We start from the raw sequence: 16,763 nt of genomic DNA, 5'->3' as shown, positions 1-16,763 counted from the left end.
AACTAGATCTGCTGTGGAAAGTGTCCTGGCCTTTAAGATCCCCACGTCCAGGCTGGTCAGGTATGATGCAGGCCATCTGTAATGGTACCTATCCTGGGCAGAGCATGTTCACGTTTTTGCCCATGATAGACATGGATCCAACAAATATGAGCTGCATCTACTCAACTCTTCTTTTCGTCTCATCCTTGGCTAGCAAGTATGGCTGCATACCAGTTCTAACTTTTGATCAACCACTCTGGTGGAAATCCACAATGATTGTTGACAATGAGCCAGCTGACAGTGCCCTGGGGTCCATTGTTCTTCGCCTTGGAGGATTTCACTGTGAAATGAGTTTCCTTGGTTGTATGGGAAGACTCATGTCTGGATCTGGTCTTGAACAGGTGCTGGAAGTGGTCTTTGCTCGCAATTCAGTCATCCATATGCTGAGTGGAAAGTCTGTATCAAGAGCTGTTAGGGGACATTTCCTAGTAGACGCTGTCCTCAATGCTCTCATCGTTTCCATTGCCTTCAACACACCCCTGACCACACACGATCTCACAGATTCTGAAGACAAAGATAATGGATCAGAACCTGAAGGACTATCATCTTCCTCTGCAACTTTGACATCTGATGAAATGCCTGATGTTCTACATCAACATCAACAAGAGATTGAAGACCCTGCCTCTTCAAATGAACCAAAAACTGCTGAGAGTATAACAGAACATCGAAACTTGCATGCTGTCCTGCTTGTTTTTGACAAGATCCTAAACAAGCAAATTGCTGGAGATCAGTTGGATGACAAGACACATGAAGACCTGAAGGTGGTGGAACATCAACTGACCATGACAAAATCTCGGATGAAAAGTCGTACATCCCAGCTGTGGTTGCAGTACATGGCCATGGTAGACATACTGCGACAGTTTTTGAAAGCAGAAAGGACAGGCAACTGGATGCTTCATCTCCAATCTTTGCAAAAGATGCTCCCATTTTTAGCCGCAACAGGCCACTACCAGTACACCAAGTCTCTTCACATCTATCTTCAGAACATGCAGAAGCTCAAGGATCGCCACCCCACCATTTATGAAGCGTTCATGCGAGGTCATCACGTTCTTCGCAGGAGTGACAGATACTGGGCTGGACTGAGTACAGACTTGGTAATTGAGCAAGTGCTCATGAGGAGTGTCAAATCTGCAGGAGGCCTGACCCGAGGAAGAGGAATGGCAGATTCTCAGCGCACCCAGTGGCTTCTATCAATGCCAGCATGTGCTGACATGAACAACGCATTGCAGGAGGTGACAGGACTCGAATACTGCACCAGTGATCAACATGTAGAGGCCGGAGAAAACAGGAAGGCTCGGGATGATCAGGACATGCAGTCCATTTTGAATTTCCTGATCAACCGTAGCCCCTTTGCGGGTGACGCGTCTCTGAGAAACATCAGCACTGGAGTAACAGCAGATGCCTCTGTGAATGTTGACAGTGCCGAAACAGTCGGCAAGGCTATCCTTGACTCCATGCAGGGAAAATCCGTAAAAGAATTCAAATTTTCTAAAAAGCAACAAGCTGTCACCATGGATGTCAAAACGTGCGCCAAAGTAGATGGGGAGAACATTCAAGTGGATCCTCAGTTACTGTTCCAGAGACTCGTCACAGCTGCTTCTGAACGTGCTGAAGATTTTGACCTTCCTTCAGTCTTTCAGTTTGAACTCAGCACACCTCCTCCTTCTCTCTTCGACCAGTTGGGACTTTTAAGACAGTCCAACAAAGCAACTTTGGCTGATGCCATTGCTACAATAATCAAAGGAAAGATCCAGGAGCAAGACGATGAAGAGAGCGAAGAGGTGTTCGTACTGGATGGTGGTTCCCTCCTGCACAAAATCCCATGGAGAAAGGGGGATTCTTTCATCACCATAGCTAGCACCTACACGACATACATCAGTAATCGCTACAAGAAAGCGACTGTAGTGTTTGATGGCTACGGATCAGGACCCTCAACCAAAGATGCAGCCCACCTCAGACGCTCTGCTGGCATCACAGGTCCAACTGTGCAGTTCACAGCAGACATGCTATTAACGTCAAGGAAAGAAGTATTTCTTTCAAATCGAAACAACAAACAGACATTCATCAACTTCTTGTCTGAAACCCTGACCTCTCACGGTGTCCGTGTCCTGCATGCCAAGGGGGATGCCGATACTCTGATCATAAGAACTGCCTTGCAATGTGCAGCTGACCACAAGACTATTGTTGTCGGAGAAGATACAGACCTTCTGGTGCTTCTCCTCTATCATGTAGCTCAGGACACAAACCCAATTTTCTTCCGGTCCGACAAGCACACTGCTGTGAAAAAAACAGCATGGAACATCCAGAGTGTGGCACGAGTTTTGGGGCCTGAGGTTTGCTATTTACTGCCTTTTGTCCATGCACTTAATGGCTGTGACACAACTTCTGGACTTTTTCGGATTGGAAAAGGAGTTCCACTGAAAAAGCTGTCTGACCCCAACTTTAAAACGCAGGCACATATCTTCTGCATGGCAGGAAAACATCAAAATGACATCATCACAGCTGGGGAGAAAGCTTTGATTTGTCTCTATAATGGTCACAAGGAAGACAGCCTTGACACCCTTCGCTACCAGCGTTTCCATGAGAAGGTGTCCACATGTGTAACCACAGTTCAGATCCAGACCCTACCTCCTACGAGTGCAGCAGCCAAATACCACAGCCTGCGTGTATACCTCCAGGTTCAGGTAATTTATATACAGCTCTGTGTGTGTGTGTGTGTGTGTGTGTGTGTGTGTGTGTGTGTGTGTGTTTGTGTGAGTGTGTGTGTTTGTGTGAGTTTGTGTGTGTGTGTGTGTGTGTGTGTGTGTGTGTGTGTGTAGTGGAGAGAATATAGATGTGCGAAAAATGAATATCACAGGGTATAGTGGGGAGAATACAGAAGTGCAAACAATGAATACTATTCTGAACAAACGCTTGACAGTTAAAATACATAATACAAAGTATTAACTGACATTTCTTAAGTCCATTATAATTGTGAAGAAACAGTTGCAAAGCTAATAGTAAAATTCAATTTTCAGGAATGGATCAACCCTGCAGCTGACTTGGCACCAGAGTTCTGGGGATGGCATCTATCTTCCGGACAGCTGGAACCACGACAAACAGACCTTCCACCTGCTCCAGAAGACCTCCTCAAAGTGATCAGATGCAATTGCAAGACAGATTGCAGTTCTAAACGTTGCACATGTCGGAAGCATGGTCTGGGGTGCTCTGTGGCATGTGGTCATTGCAAAGGCCTGGGATGCTCCAATTCACCAACACTGGAGGAAATGGATGACATGGACCTGGCAGATATACCCAGTTAGTTTGACATTCATGACAGCCTGGACAGTGCTTGACTTAATGGTGATATCTCATTCTGCAGTGCGTCTGTGTCAGGAGATACTCAAGGTAAGCCTCTGATCAAAAGTGCATGCTTGCAAGTTGATGTGCATTCCGTTGGACTGACAGGTAAAATATGTCACAGGCAGTATTTTCTTTTCTTTCTTTTTAAAAAGAAATTTTCACCGGATTATGCTTCTGGTTGTGATTCCATTGTAAAATTCGTTTACTGCATGTCGAGAGCTTTCCAACGAGATGCTACATGACTATATTCGGGTGATTCGGAAAAACAAGGTTGAAACCGGGTATGTGATGACGTCACAAAATGAGTTTAAGTACCCGAGGGACATTCCTATCGTTCTACTTTTTTGATATGTTAGAGAGGAACCGTGTTCTGACTTATTCCACCCAAAATAATTTCTGTTGCAATTTGTTCCTTTCTTCACATTTTTTTAGCGTCTACAGACTCGGCTAATAGTTTGAAATGAAATGAAATGAAATTATGGTGCTTAGAGCCTCGCCGACCACTAAGGCCATCTCAAGGCTATCGCCGCGTCAATTACTACTACAAGGCTAAAAAAAAAAACAACCAATTAAAACGAGTCACCACTTCAAACTTTCCACTCCAAAGTTAAAAAAAAAACTTCCATAGTTTAAAACCTTCAAATCTGGTTAAAAAGGTTCACTTCTTTTAAGAAGTCCATCAGCGCCCACGGAGGGACATCACGAAACAAAGTCTTCAAAGAAACCGCCGTGTAATGTCTGCGTCTAACGTCATGCAGATCCCAACAGTCAAGGAGCACGTGTTTCACGGTGAGAGGCTCGTCACAGGGAACGCATCGAGGGGCCTCCTCCCCCTTCAACAAGTAAGAATGAGTAAAAAAAGTGTGCCCCGTACGCAGTCTGCACAGCACAGATTCCTCCTTTCTGTTCTTCACCCCCGAAGGGAGGGTCTCCCCTAGGTCCGGACGGATCTGGAAGAGCTTGTTGTCCATCTGGGTGTTCCACTTCTCTTGCCAAAGATCCTTAACGTAAGTATTGACCTTCCGCTTCATGTCTGTATAGGGTACCAAGGATCTGGACAATTCTTTCTTTACAGCGTTCCTGGCCAGCAGGTCCGCCCTTTCGTTACCACGAATGCCAACATGTCCGGGAACCCAGGCCAACACAACCTCGTATCCTTTCTTCGTTGCGAGAGTAAAAGTTTCATAAAATTCCAGCAGTTTGGGATGAGTGATATTCCTGCAGGCGATCGCCTCCAGGGCTGACAAGGAGTCGGAAAAGATCATGAATCTCTTCTGTTTGGAAGAGAGAACCATTTTTAACCCCAGGACCAGTGCGGTCAGTTCCGCGGTGTATACCGAGCTGTCAGACAGGATGTGTTCCGTTGAGGGCCGGTCAGGAAAGGCGGGACAGAACGCAGATGCGGCGACTCCGTCCTCTGACTTGGAACCGTCAGTGAAGATGCCTTGAAAGGTGGGGAATTTGTGGCACAGTTCCGAAAAGTAGGTTCTGTAGGCCAGAGAACTGGTGGTGTCCTTACGGTACGAGGCCAGATCGAATCGGACCTCAGGTGTTGTAAAGGTCCACGGGGGGCTGTCAGGGAACTTAGAGAAATCCGAGATGCCACCGACATCCAGATCAGCATTTTCCAAGTGCGGCTGAATGCGGAGTCCGAGAGGAGGTATGCAGTTTGGGTTGTCTGTAAATTTCTTATCGAAAGGGTTGTTGAATACAGCGTCGTAAGCAGGGTTTGTAGGTTCCGAAAACAATTTCAAATAATAGTTCAGGGTCAGCTTCAGTCTGCGGTTGGAAAGAGGCGGTTCCCCCGCCTCTGCGTACAGGCTGTGCACAGGGGTGGTGCGGAAAGCACCTAAGCTGAGACGGAGCCCTTGGTGGTGTACAGGGTCCAACAGTTTCAGGTAGGACGGTCTGGCCGAGCCGTATACAACACTTCCATAATCCAGTTTGGACCGGACCAGGGCTCTGTAGAGGTGCAAGAGAGTCCTCTTATCAGCACCCCAGTTCGTGTGTGCCACAACTCGGATGATGTTCAGGGCTTTTAGGCAAGATATTTTCAGCTGTTTAATGTGGCTGAGAAAATTCAGCTTCTGATCGAAGACGACCCCTAGAAATCTGGCTTCCTTGACCGCCGGGATGGTGGATGATCCCAGACGGATTTCAGGGTCCTGATAGAATTGGCGAAAATTATGAAAATGGATGCATTCAGTTTTGGAGGACGAAAATGTGAAGCCATTCTCCTCTGCCCAACACTGGATTTTGTTGACGCAGAGCTGAAGCCGTCGCTGGATGGTGGCGTCCTCGGAAGCCGAGCTTGTGCAAGTCGGAAAGAATACCAAATTTCCACGTGGTATCGTAAGCTTTCTCCAGGTCAAAAAATATGGCCACCACATGTTGTTTGTTGACGAAAGCATTTCTTATCGTGGTTTCCAGACGAACCAGATGGTCAACGGTAGAGCGATGCTTGCGGAAACCGCACTGTTCCTTCGCCAGAAGACCGTCGGTCTCTAGTTTCCACATCAGTCTACCGTTGACCATCCTCTCCATCAGTTTGCAGACGCAGCTGGTCAGTGCAATTGGGCGGTAGTTGGAGGGGTTCGAGGGGTCTTTTCCCGGTTTCGGCAGCGGGATTATGAGGGCTTTCCGCCAGGAGGGTGGAAAGAAGCCTGTGACCCAGATGTGGTTATAAACTTTAAGCAGGGTGTCCAGACAGGTTTGGGGAAGGTGCTTTAGGAGTTTATAATGGACTTCGTCCATTCCTGGACAGGAATCCGTACAGGTCTGAAGGGCAGATTTAAGTTCGTTCATTGTGAAAGGAAGGTTGTAATTCTCTGTGTTGTCGGAAAAGAAGTTACATGGTGTTTTTTCTGACAGGTTTTTGGTTTTAAGAAAGCGAGCAGATTTGTTAGCAGATCTCGAGTTCTGTTCTATTGTGGAGGCAAGCAAATTGGCAACTGCTTTCTTCTCTGTGACCAGAGCGTCTGAAAGTTTAAGATGGTGGAAGGTCGGGCATGCGTTTTTGCCCTTAATTCTTTTTAAAACCCTCCACACTTTCTTCTTGGGTGTGTTGGAGGTTAAGGAAGAGCAGAAATCTCTCCAAGACTTCCTCTGGCTCTTTTTAAAAACATACCTGGCTTTCGCCCTCAGCTGTTGATGGGTTCGAACGCTATCGGACTCCGGTCTCCGAAAGACGCGTCGCTGCGCTCTCTTCCGAGACTTGCGGGCCTCCCGACATTCCGCGTTGAACCAGGGCGTTCTAGGGACCTGAGGCTTGGAGGTAGACGATGGGACTGCTGCTTTGGCGCAATCTAAAACGATCCGAGTCAGAGCGTCAGCAGGGTCCTTGCTTTTCAATACTGTTTCTTCCTGCAGCTCCGCTCTTATCTTGGTGGTAAAAAAACTCCAGTCTGCTTTGTCGTAGTACAGGCGGTCAGGCAGAGAGTCACCTTCTCCATCTGTGGGGCGGAGGACGACAGGAAAGTGGTCACTCCCGTGCAGATCGTCGTGCACTTTCCACTCGTAGTCCAGGACCAACGATGGATCGCAGACCGACAGATCTAAACACGAGAGCTTTCCAGAGGACAGATGCAGGTAAGTGGGAGACTTGTCGTTAAGACAGCACAAGTCCATGTCAGAGAGAAGGTTTTCTAAGAGAAGACCTCGGGCTGATGTCATCTCACTTCCCCAGAGCGGGGAGTGTCCGTTGAAGTCGCCCAACAGTAAAAACGGACGTGGGAGCTGGTCGACCAGGTTCATGAGGTCCTGCCTCAGAACACGGACGGAAGGGGGAAGGTAGAGAGAGCAGACAGTGATGGTTTTCTCGAGCGTGACTCTGACTGCCACCGCCTGTAAAGGGGTGCTTAAAAGAACTGTACTGTATAAAAGGGACTTTCGAATAAAAAGAGCGACACCTCCCGTCAACCCCTCTTGCTTCGGTTGAGCGGGTTTAAAAACGGAGTTAAAACCAGAGAGAGATAAAACCTTGCCATCTCTTTGCAGAGTCTCCTGCAGTGCCAGCACTGAAGGTTTCAAAGCACGACAAAGCAGCTGGAGTTCCTGGAAGTTGGCATAGAATCCCCGGATATTCCAGTGGATCACTGCCATTAAAAAGGTTTTTAAAAAAAAAATAAAGCAGCAGCCTATTCCATCGCTACCCCCTGCTTCTCCACTTGCGGTGGCTCAAGGTCCGCCAGGATGGAATATTTGTTTTTTGACATAAATTTTTCGGGTTCCGACCGGGTCGGAATATCCACCACCTCGGCCCCTCCCGATCCCGCCGTGGCCGCAGCCCTCCCCTCCTTGAGTTTTGGAGGTGCGGGGGGCTTCCGGCCACTTCCGCCAGCCCGAGGGCCAGGCAGACGAGAGGCGGGGCGAGGGGGGCCGGGGGGTGGGGTGGGGCGGGAGGCGGACAACGTGCCTCCGCCCGAGGCTTTTCTCTCCCGCCCAGCAGCCCCTGAGGACTGCCGCGCAGGATGGGAAGGGGTGGACACAGCGCCTCCACCCAAGGCCAACGGTTCCGACGAGGCGGTTAAGTCGTCCGTCTGCGTTCCTGTGGACGTCGTCTGGACCGCGACATCCACCGTCCTGGATCTGACGACAGAGGCATACGACGCCTTAGGCGACGCGGCCTCCACCTGTTTCCTTGCCTCAAAGAAGGAAATTTTCTGTTCTGTCTTGACTTTCTGGATTTGTTTTTCTTTCTTCCAGGCGGGGCAGTCCTTCGATGAGGACGGGTGGCCACCTCCGCAGTTCGCACACAGGGCTGCACTGACGCAATCGCCCTGGTGCGCCGCCTTCGAACAGGTGCCACACGCCTCTTCCTCCTTACATCGGTCTCTCACGTGTCCGAATTTCTGACACTTAAAGCATCTCAGAGGGGACCTGGGACCAGAGCACCAAACCCCAAGAAGCACTGATGCCCCCGCCGACATAGCTCGCTCGATCACTGGCCACTAAGCCTCCCGACCACGACAAGGTAGTGACCCTCCCGGGAGTGGGTCAGGAGAACACCAGCCTGACCCCCTCCAGGTTTCGGGAGGAAACGAAGAGTGATGGAACCATCTCTGTGGAAGGCCAGATCTTGTGGCATTCCACTAAGACCATGAATCTCGCTTCTACAACGGCCTGTGGCCAGCAACAGAAGGAAAGTCGTCTTGAGAGTGAGCAAGTCGAAAGGAATAGTCCCCAATGGCTCAAAGGGCTGTTTTCGAATGAAATCCAGCACCAGGAACAAGTCCCAGAGGGGCACTCTTCTGGGGTTTCTAGCTTCCTTCAGAGAGGCACCCCTAGCCATCTCTCTGAGCAGGAAATCCGCTTCGAAGGCAGGACCACCTAGCTGTTTGATTGTGGTACAGATAGCAGACCTGTACCCTCGCACAGAACTAGCAGACAGGTTGAGAACCTAGGAACAGTGAGCCAGAAAGTTGGCCAGCTGCATGCTCGTAGGGTTAGTAGGGGGAATGTCCTGAGCTGTACACCACCGCAACCATTTCTTCCAGCGAAAGTCATACAGAGTCTCCATTCCCTCCCTCCTTGCTTTGGTGACTATGGAGAGGAGGTCAGAGGAGGCACCACCCTGGGTCAGTGCAGCCAACACAGAGGCCGACCGAGGGGTCGAAGACTTCAATGGTGATACTGACAGTTCCGACCGCACAGCAGCCATGCGTGCAGGTGGAGCAGTTGAGGATTGGAATGAGGAATGCCCGAAGAAGGCTGCCTCAGCAGATGAGATTTGGTTTCGAGTTCCAGGGGTGGAACATGTGTCAGGGGCTGAAGGTCCAGAAACCAGGGCTGGGCTGGCCATTTTGGCGCAATGAGGATCAGCTGCGGGCGTTCCAATCTGGCTTTCCATATCACCTTGGACAGAATTGGAAAGGGAGGTAACGCGTAGGGAATCAGACTGCTCCAGTCTAGAGAGAGAGCATCCACTGCCCACGCTTCTGGGTCGGCGACCGGAGAAGCATAAGTGGGAAGTCTCTTGTTGAACTTTGTGGCAAAAAGGTCCACCATCGGCCGAAACCACCGTTTCCACACCCCCTGAAGGGTGTCCTTGTCCAGGGTCCACTCTGTGTGGATGACACTCTTGGACCTGTTGAGAGCATCTGCCAAGATGTTGGCTTTTCCTGCTATGTGTCTCGCTGAAAGTGCAATGCCCTTGCTGTGGCACCAACGGAGGAGAGCCTCTGTCCGCAGGGAGAGGTCTGCCGAGTGCGCTCACCCCCCTTTGTTCACGTAACATGCGACTATTGTATTGTCCGTGAACAAGCGGATGGTCTTGCCAGTGGCCTCCCCCATGAAGTGCAGGAGAGCCCTGCGAACTGCCTCCAGTTCCAGAACATTGATGTGGCATAGGCGCTCCTCCGGTGACCTAGTCCCTGCTGCATGGAATGAGTCCATGTGGGCTCCCCAGCTCAGGGAGGAGGCGTCTGTGAAGAGTGCCACCTGAAGAGTAGGCGGGGCTATGGGCACTCCCTGTGTCCGAAGAGGGGTGATTAACCACTCTGATGTCACCTCAAGGAACCACTCACCCAGACATATCTGGGTATCCCATGGCTGAGTGCTCTGGGACCACCGTAACCTCAGTGCCCTCTGAAGAGGGCGCTTGAGAACCCTGCCCAGGGGAATGAGAGGTGCCATGGACTCCATCATGCCCAGGAGGGACGAAAGTGTCCGCGCTGTTGCTTGGGAGGAACGGCGCAAGTGGCTGAGGAGGCGTGCCAGACGGTCCCAGCGATCTGGCGTCGGAGAGACTATCATGGACCACGTGTCGAATCTCATCCCTAAGAAGTTGAAGGACTGACTTGGGGACAGATCGCATTTCTCCTGGTTCGTGAGGAAGCCCAGTTGGGAGCAAAGGTCTAGAAGTCTGGCCGTATGACTCTGGCACAGGGCCTGCAACTGGGCCAGGATAAGCCAGTCGTCCAGGTACACACAGAGACGAATGGATTCTGAGCGGACGATGGACACCAATTCCCGCACCACCTTGGTAAACAGGAAAGGGGCAAGGGACAGACCAAATGGGAGGGCCGAAAACTGGAACACCTTGTCCCTCCACACGAACCTCAGGTACCGACGGGATGCCGGATGGATGAGGATATGAAAATAAGCATCTTTCAGATCGATAGAGGTAGCCCAATCGCCCTGTTGAATGGTCTCCCGAATCTGTGCCTGTGTGTCCATCTTGAATTTGATTTGGGGGAGGAATTTGTTGAGGGGGGACAAGTCCAAGACTGGTCTCCACCCTCCCGAGACCTTTGGAATCACGAACAACCGGCCGTAAAAACCGGGGCCTGGGTCCAAGAGTTGAGATATCACCCCTATGAGGAGTAGGTGCAATATCTCTTTCTCTAAGACGCTCTCCTGCTCCGTCAAGCTGGGCACAAAAGAAGGAGGAGTGGATCTTAGAGGGGGGCGGTCCTCCACCCAAGGCAGCACGTACCCCGACTCTAGCACCAATACAATCCAGTCGTTGAGTCCCAGAGCACGCCACTGATGTGCATGCCAGGACAAGTTTCCTACTTGGAAATCGGGGCCCAGTCATTGGGGGTGCTGCCTTCTGGCCTTGGGCATGGCCGGTCGACTTGGATGGACATGAGGTGGTTTATTCCTCTGCCGCTGATTCTGCGCACGCCGCTTTGACTTAGGTGGCGTGGTATATGGAGGGGCCCTGGTGGCCGGTCTCTTCAATGGCATAGAACCCTGGCGCCCCTGGGAGGTGTGGGCTAAATATGAGGCCACCTCCCTGTTTGTCTCTGCCTTGTGGCTGACAAAATGGGGCGCATACTGGCCGAAGAGGGAGTGCTGCTGTGCTGGGATGGACAGCAGGGCAGCCCTCTCCTCCACAGGAATGTTAGAGAGGCAGAGAACGGCATCACGCCGCACTAGCACAGTATTAAAGTGAAGGCTGGTAGCTGAGTCTGCAGCTGCCGTGAGACCAGATGCTACACTACTGCCAAAAGTGTTTAACCTCTGGTCGGTGAAGAGGCCAGGCGGGACAGAGGAAGGAGACCCCGTGTCCTGATTAACCAGATGAAATGAAATTATGGTGCTTAGAGCCTCGCCGACCACTAAGGCCATCTCAAGGCTATCGCCGCGTCAATTACTACTACAAGGCTAAAAAAACAACCAATTAAAATGAGTCACCACTTCAAACTTTCCACTCCAAAGTTTAAAAAAAAACTTCCATAGTTTAAAACCTTCAAATCTGGTTAAAAAGGTTCACTTCTTTTAAGAAGTCCATCAGCGCCCACGGAGGGACATCACGAAACAAAGTCTTCAAAGAAACCGCCGTGTAATGTCTGCGTCTAACGTCATGCAGATCCCAACAGTCAAGGAGCACGTGTTTCACGGCGAGAGGCTCGTCACAGGGAACGCATCGAGGGGCCTCCTCCCCCTTCAACAAGTAAGAATGAGTAAAAAAAGTGTGCCCCGTACGCAGTCTGCACAGCACAGATTCCTCCTTTCTGTTCTTCACCCCCGAAGGGAGGGTCTCCCCCAGGTCCGGACGGATCTGGAAGAGCTTGTTGTCTATCTGGGTGTTCCATTTCTCTTGCCAAAGATCTTTAACGTAAGTATTGACCTTCCGCTTCATGTCTGTATAGGGTACCAAGGATCTGGACAATTCTTTCTTTACAGCGTTCCTGGCCAGCAGGTCCGCCCTTTCGTTACCACGAATGCCAACATGTCCGGGAACCCAGGCCAACACAACCTCGTATCCTTTCTTCGTTGCGAGAGTAAAAGTTTCATAAAATTCCAGCAGTTTGGGATGAGTGATATTCCTGCAGGCGATCGCCTCCAGGGCTGATAAGGAGTCGGAAAAGATCATGAATCTCTTCTGTTTGGAAGAGAGAACCATTTTTAACCCCAGGACCAGTGCAGTCAGTTCCGCGGTGTATACCGAGCTGTCAGACAGGATGTGTTCCGTTGAGGGCCGGTCAGGAAAGGCGGGACAGAACGCAGATGCGGCGACTCCGTCCTCTGACTTGGAACCGTCAGTGAAGATGCCTTGAAAGGTGGGGAATTTGTGGCACAGTTCCGAAAAGTAGGTTCTGTAGGCCAGAGAACTGGTGGTGTCCTTACGGTACGAGGCCAGATCGAATCGGACCTCAGGTGTTGTAAAGGTCCACGGGGGGCTGTCAGGGAACTTAGAGAAATCTGAGATGCCACCGACATCCAGATCGGCATTTTCCAAGTGCGGCTGAATGCGGAGTCCGAGAGGAGGTATGCAGTTTGGGTTGTCTGTAAATTTCTTATCGAAAGGGTTGTTGAATACAGCATCGTAAGCAGGGTTTGTAGGTTCCGAAAACAATTTCAAATAATAGTTCAGGGTCAGCTTCAGTCTGCGGTTGGAAAGAGGCGGTTCCCCCGCCTCTGCGTACAGGCTGTGCACAGGGGTGGTGCGGAAAGCACCCAAGCTGAGACGGAGCCCTTGGTGGTGTACAGGGTCCAACAGTTTCAGGTAGGACGGTCTGGCCGAGCCGTATACAACACTTCCATAATCCAGTTTGGACCGGACCAGGGCTCTGTAGAGGTGCAAGAGAGTCCTCTTATCAGCACCCCAGTTCGTGTGTGCCACAACTCGGATGATGTTCAGGGCTTTTAGGCAAGATATTTTCAGCTGTTTAATGTGACTGAGAAAATTCAGCTTCTGATCGAAGACGACCCCTAGAAATCTGGCTTCCTTGACCGCCGGGATGGTGGATGTTCCCAGACGGATTTCAGGGTCCTGATAGAATTGGCGAAAATTATGAAAGTGGATGCATTCAGTTTTGGAGGACGAAAATGTGAAGCCATTCTCCTCTGCCCAACGCTGGATTTTGTTGACGCAGAGCTGAAGCCGTCGCTGGATGCTGGCGTACGTGCTGCCGGTTGCATATAAAGCAAAATCATCCACGAACAGCGAGCTGTCCGATCCTTTCTGAACGGATTGAACGATGTCATTAATTTTGATGCTGAACAGAGCAGGCGACAGGATGCTCCCCTGCGGGACACCCAGCTCCTGCTCGTGAATGTCGGACAGGGTGGTGCCGACTCTCACCTGGAATTGTCTGTCTTGTAAAAAATTGTGGATAAACTGAGGCAGGTGTCCTCGGAAGCCGAGCTTGTGCAAGTCGGAAAGAATACCAAATTTCCACGTGGTATCGTAAGCTTTCTCCAGGTCAAAAAATATGGCCACCACATGTTGTTTGTTGACGAAAGCATTTCTTATCGTGGTTTCCAGACGAACCAGATGGTCAACGGTAGAGCGATGCTTGCGGAAACCGCACTGTTCCTTCGCCAGAAGGCCGTCGGTCTCTAGTTTCCACATCAGTCTACCGTTGACCATCTTCTCCATCAGTTTGCAGACGCAGCTGGTCAGTGCAATTGGGCGGTAGTTGGAGGGGTTCGAGGGGTCTTTTCCCGGTTTCGGCAGCGGGATTATGAGGGCTTTCCGCCAGGAGGGTGGAAAGAAGCCTGTGACCCAGATGTGGTTATAAACTTTAAGCAGGGTGTCCAGACAGGTTTGGGGAAGGTGCTTTAGGAGTTTATAATGGACTTCGTCCATTCCTGGACAGGAATCCGTACAGGTCTGAAGGGCAGATTTAAGTTCGTTCATTGTGAAAGGAAGGTTGTAATTCTCTGTGTTGTCGGAAAAGAAGTTACATGGTGTTTTTTCTGACAGGTTTTTGGTTTTAAGAAAGCGAGCAGATTTGTTAGCAGATCTCGAGTTCTGTTCTATTGTGGAGGCAAGCAAATTGGCAACTGCTTTCTTCTCTGTGACCAGAGCGTCTGAAAGTTTAAGATGGTGGAAGGTCGGGCATGCGTTTTTGCCCTTAATTCTTTTTAAAACCCTCCACACTTTCTTCTTGGGTGTGTTGGAGGTTAAGGAAGAGCAGAAATCTCTCCAAGACTTCCTCTGGCTCTTTTTAAAAACATACCTGGCTTTCGCCCTCAGCTGTTGATGGGTTTGAACGCTATCGGACTCCGGTCTCCGAAAGACGCGTCGCTGCGCTCTCTTCCGAGACTTGCGGGCCTCCCGACATTCCGCGTTGAACCAGGGCGTTCTAGGGACCTGAGGCTTGGAGGTAGACGATGGGACTGCTGCTTTGGCGCAATCTAAAACGATCCGAGTCAGAGCGTCAGCAGGGTCCTTGCTTTTCAATACTGTTTCTTCCTGCAGCTCCGCTCTTATCTTGGTGGTAAAAAAACTCCAGTCTGCTTTGTCGTAGTACAGGCGGTCAGGCAGAGAGTCACCTTCTCCATCTGTGGGGCGGAGGACGACAGGAAAGTGGTCACTCCCGTGCAGATCGTCGTGCACTTTCCACTCGTAGTCCAGGACCAACGATGGATCGCAGACCGACAGATCTAAACACGAGAGCTTTCCAGAGGACAGATGCAGGTAAGTGGGAGACTTGTCGTTAAGACAGCACAAGTCCATGTCAGATTAACCAGATGCTGTTCCCACAGCTCATTGGACCTGTGGAGGAACGCGTCGAAGAAGGTATAAGCCGTGGAAACCTCGAGGAGGCAGCGGCGGGCCAATTTGTCCCACTCTGCTAACGTTTTAAAGGATAGGGTAGCTGAAGTGGGGAAGGTGGTGCGCTGTGAGACCAACATCCTGTCCTGCACGGAGGGCTCTGCTTCCCTGTAGGCAGGGTGGTCCTGTGTGTACCAGGACCATACCCCTCCCTTGGAGGAATCTTTAAGGAACTTGCCCGGGGAAAAAGCGCCCGGGGCAGAGAGGGACTCCCTGCCTAGAGGAGGGATGGAAGCAGCACCCCTGACAGTGCGGGCTGGCTCATTAAGCCATTCCTGCGCCATTTCTGGCACTCTGAGTTGCCTTGTGGTTCTGGAGTTAGAGTCACATGGCCTAAGAAAGGTCAAGGGTAACAAAGTAGCCTGAGGGACTGATTCGGCATGCGTGACCCTATTGGGGAGGGTCAGTTCGAGCTCAGCAAAGTCCGAGTTTGGTTCAGGCTGGTACCTAGGGAGGCGCGGGCTCAATCTGTCTCCCCGGGATGGGGGCGCAGAGTGCTCATCCACTTGTTCGTCCTCATCCGAAGACAGGGGCTCTCACTCTTGTTCGCAGTCCATCCCCTGCTGGGTGCCATCCCAAGTGGATGTACCCACTGGGGCATCCTGTGAGCTGTGGTCAGCCCAGCGGGATGAGCTGGGACGATCCCGAGCAGGGACCATGGCCGCAGCTGTTATGTCCTTGACACCTGAAGCGGGTGGGGAGCGTGTGGACCGTAGGTCCAACCATGCTTGGGATGGTGGGTGCCACACCTTCTCAGAGAGGGCGTCCCTGGATGCAAGAGGGACCCACGAGTGCTGTGAGGGGACAAACACCCACTCATCTCCCTGTAGGACCGAGGGCTGGGTAGGTGGGAACTGCAGGCTCCCCCGGGCCGAGCGGGGCCCCTCAGCAGCCGTCGGTCCTGACAAGGAGGCCGTTGTGACCGTGGAGGTAACCTGTGGGTTGACAGAGGACCGATTTGTGGACTGAGTGGCAATATTGGTCGAGGAGCTCGACCTGACCGACAAGAAGTCGATCCCACTTGTCGGGGCTGTGTGTGTCACCCTGTGAGATGTGCTGGGTTGGGTCCGGTGGGGAGCGGACAAGGGGTTGGCCCCTGGTCCTCCCGGCAACCCAGCGTGCACCATAGGTGCGCCCCAGTACGGGTAGAATGGGGGTAACCACCCGTGGGCACCAGCCATCCTGTGACCCCAACCCCAAGGGTCACTGGCGCCTTGACCTCCATGAAGGGAAAAACCTGGCCAAGTCGGAGGGAGGTCAGGTCCGACTTGGGTGTCAGTCCCGCCCGAAGACGAGCGGGCTGACTGCCCGGAACCGCCTGACACGCGCGGGCCTCCCCCAGCAGGGGAGACCGGCCGGATAGCAGTTGCCACGCGCCCCGAATCCCCTCCCGTGGGGAGACTGGGGTGGCTTGGCCCGGGTGGGCAAAGTAGAGGTCCCCCACCCCGCCCCGGAACCAAATTTTTCTCCCCCCCGAAGGAGGTGGGGGAGGGGGGTCGACAGAGAAGGGAGGAGGGGGAACAGCAATGGGGCCCCTGAGGGCCGTCTCCAAGTGGGGACCCGGGTAACGGCCGGGCGCAGCCTCCCCTTGGGAGTTCGCACCTAGCTGCAAGTCCCCACCGCCAAGAGAGGACTTGCCACTCCCCCTTCTCGCTGCCTCGCGCTGGGACACCTCGGGAGGCGATGCTCATACCCCTCTCCCCCCGGTCCCCTTCATGACCGTTTTACTGGTACGAAAGTCGCCTCTGCGATCAGCGTCTAAAGACACATTGCCGCGGTCCGTATCAGGAGAAATCATGAGCTCCGGGTCTGGGAGAGTCTCTTGCCGAGTCTCAATCCCAGTCTCATGATCCCTGCCTTCGTGGTATGG

At 51.9% G+C, this 16,763-nt stretch overlaps 1 protein-coding gene across 1 annotated transcript in view; it reads right to left on the bottom strand.

The window, feature by feature from the left end:
- The window catches only part of LOC143280304 (uncharacterized), a 75,594-nt gene that overhangs the window by 26,761 nt on the left and 32,070 nt on the right, over positions 1–16,763 (bottom strand). The gene's annotated exons all lie outside the window — the stretch shown is intronic.

The sequence above is a fragment of the Babylonia areolata genome, chromosome 3 (assembly GCF_041734735.1).
Source record: "Babylonia areolata isolate BAREFJ2019XMU chromosome 3, ASM4173473v1, whole genome shotgun sequence".
Taxonomy (NCBI): Eukaryota; Metazoa; Mollusca; class Gastropoda; order Neogastropoda; family Buccinidae; genus Babylonia; species Babylonia areolata.
This window is presented reverse-complemented; position numbering and strand designations above follow the sequence as displayed.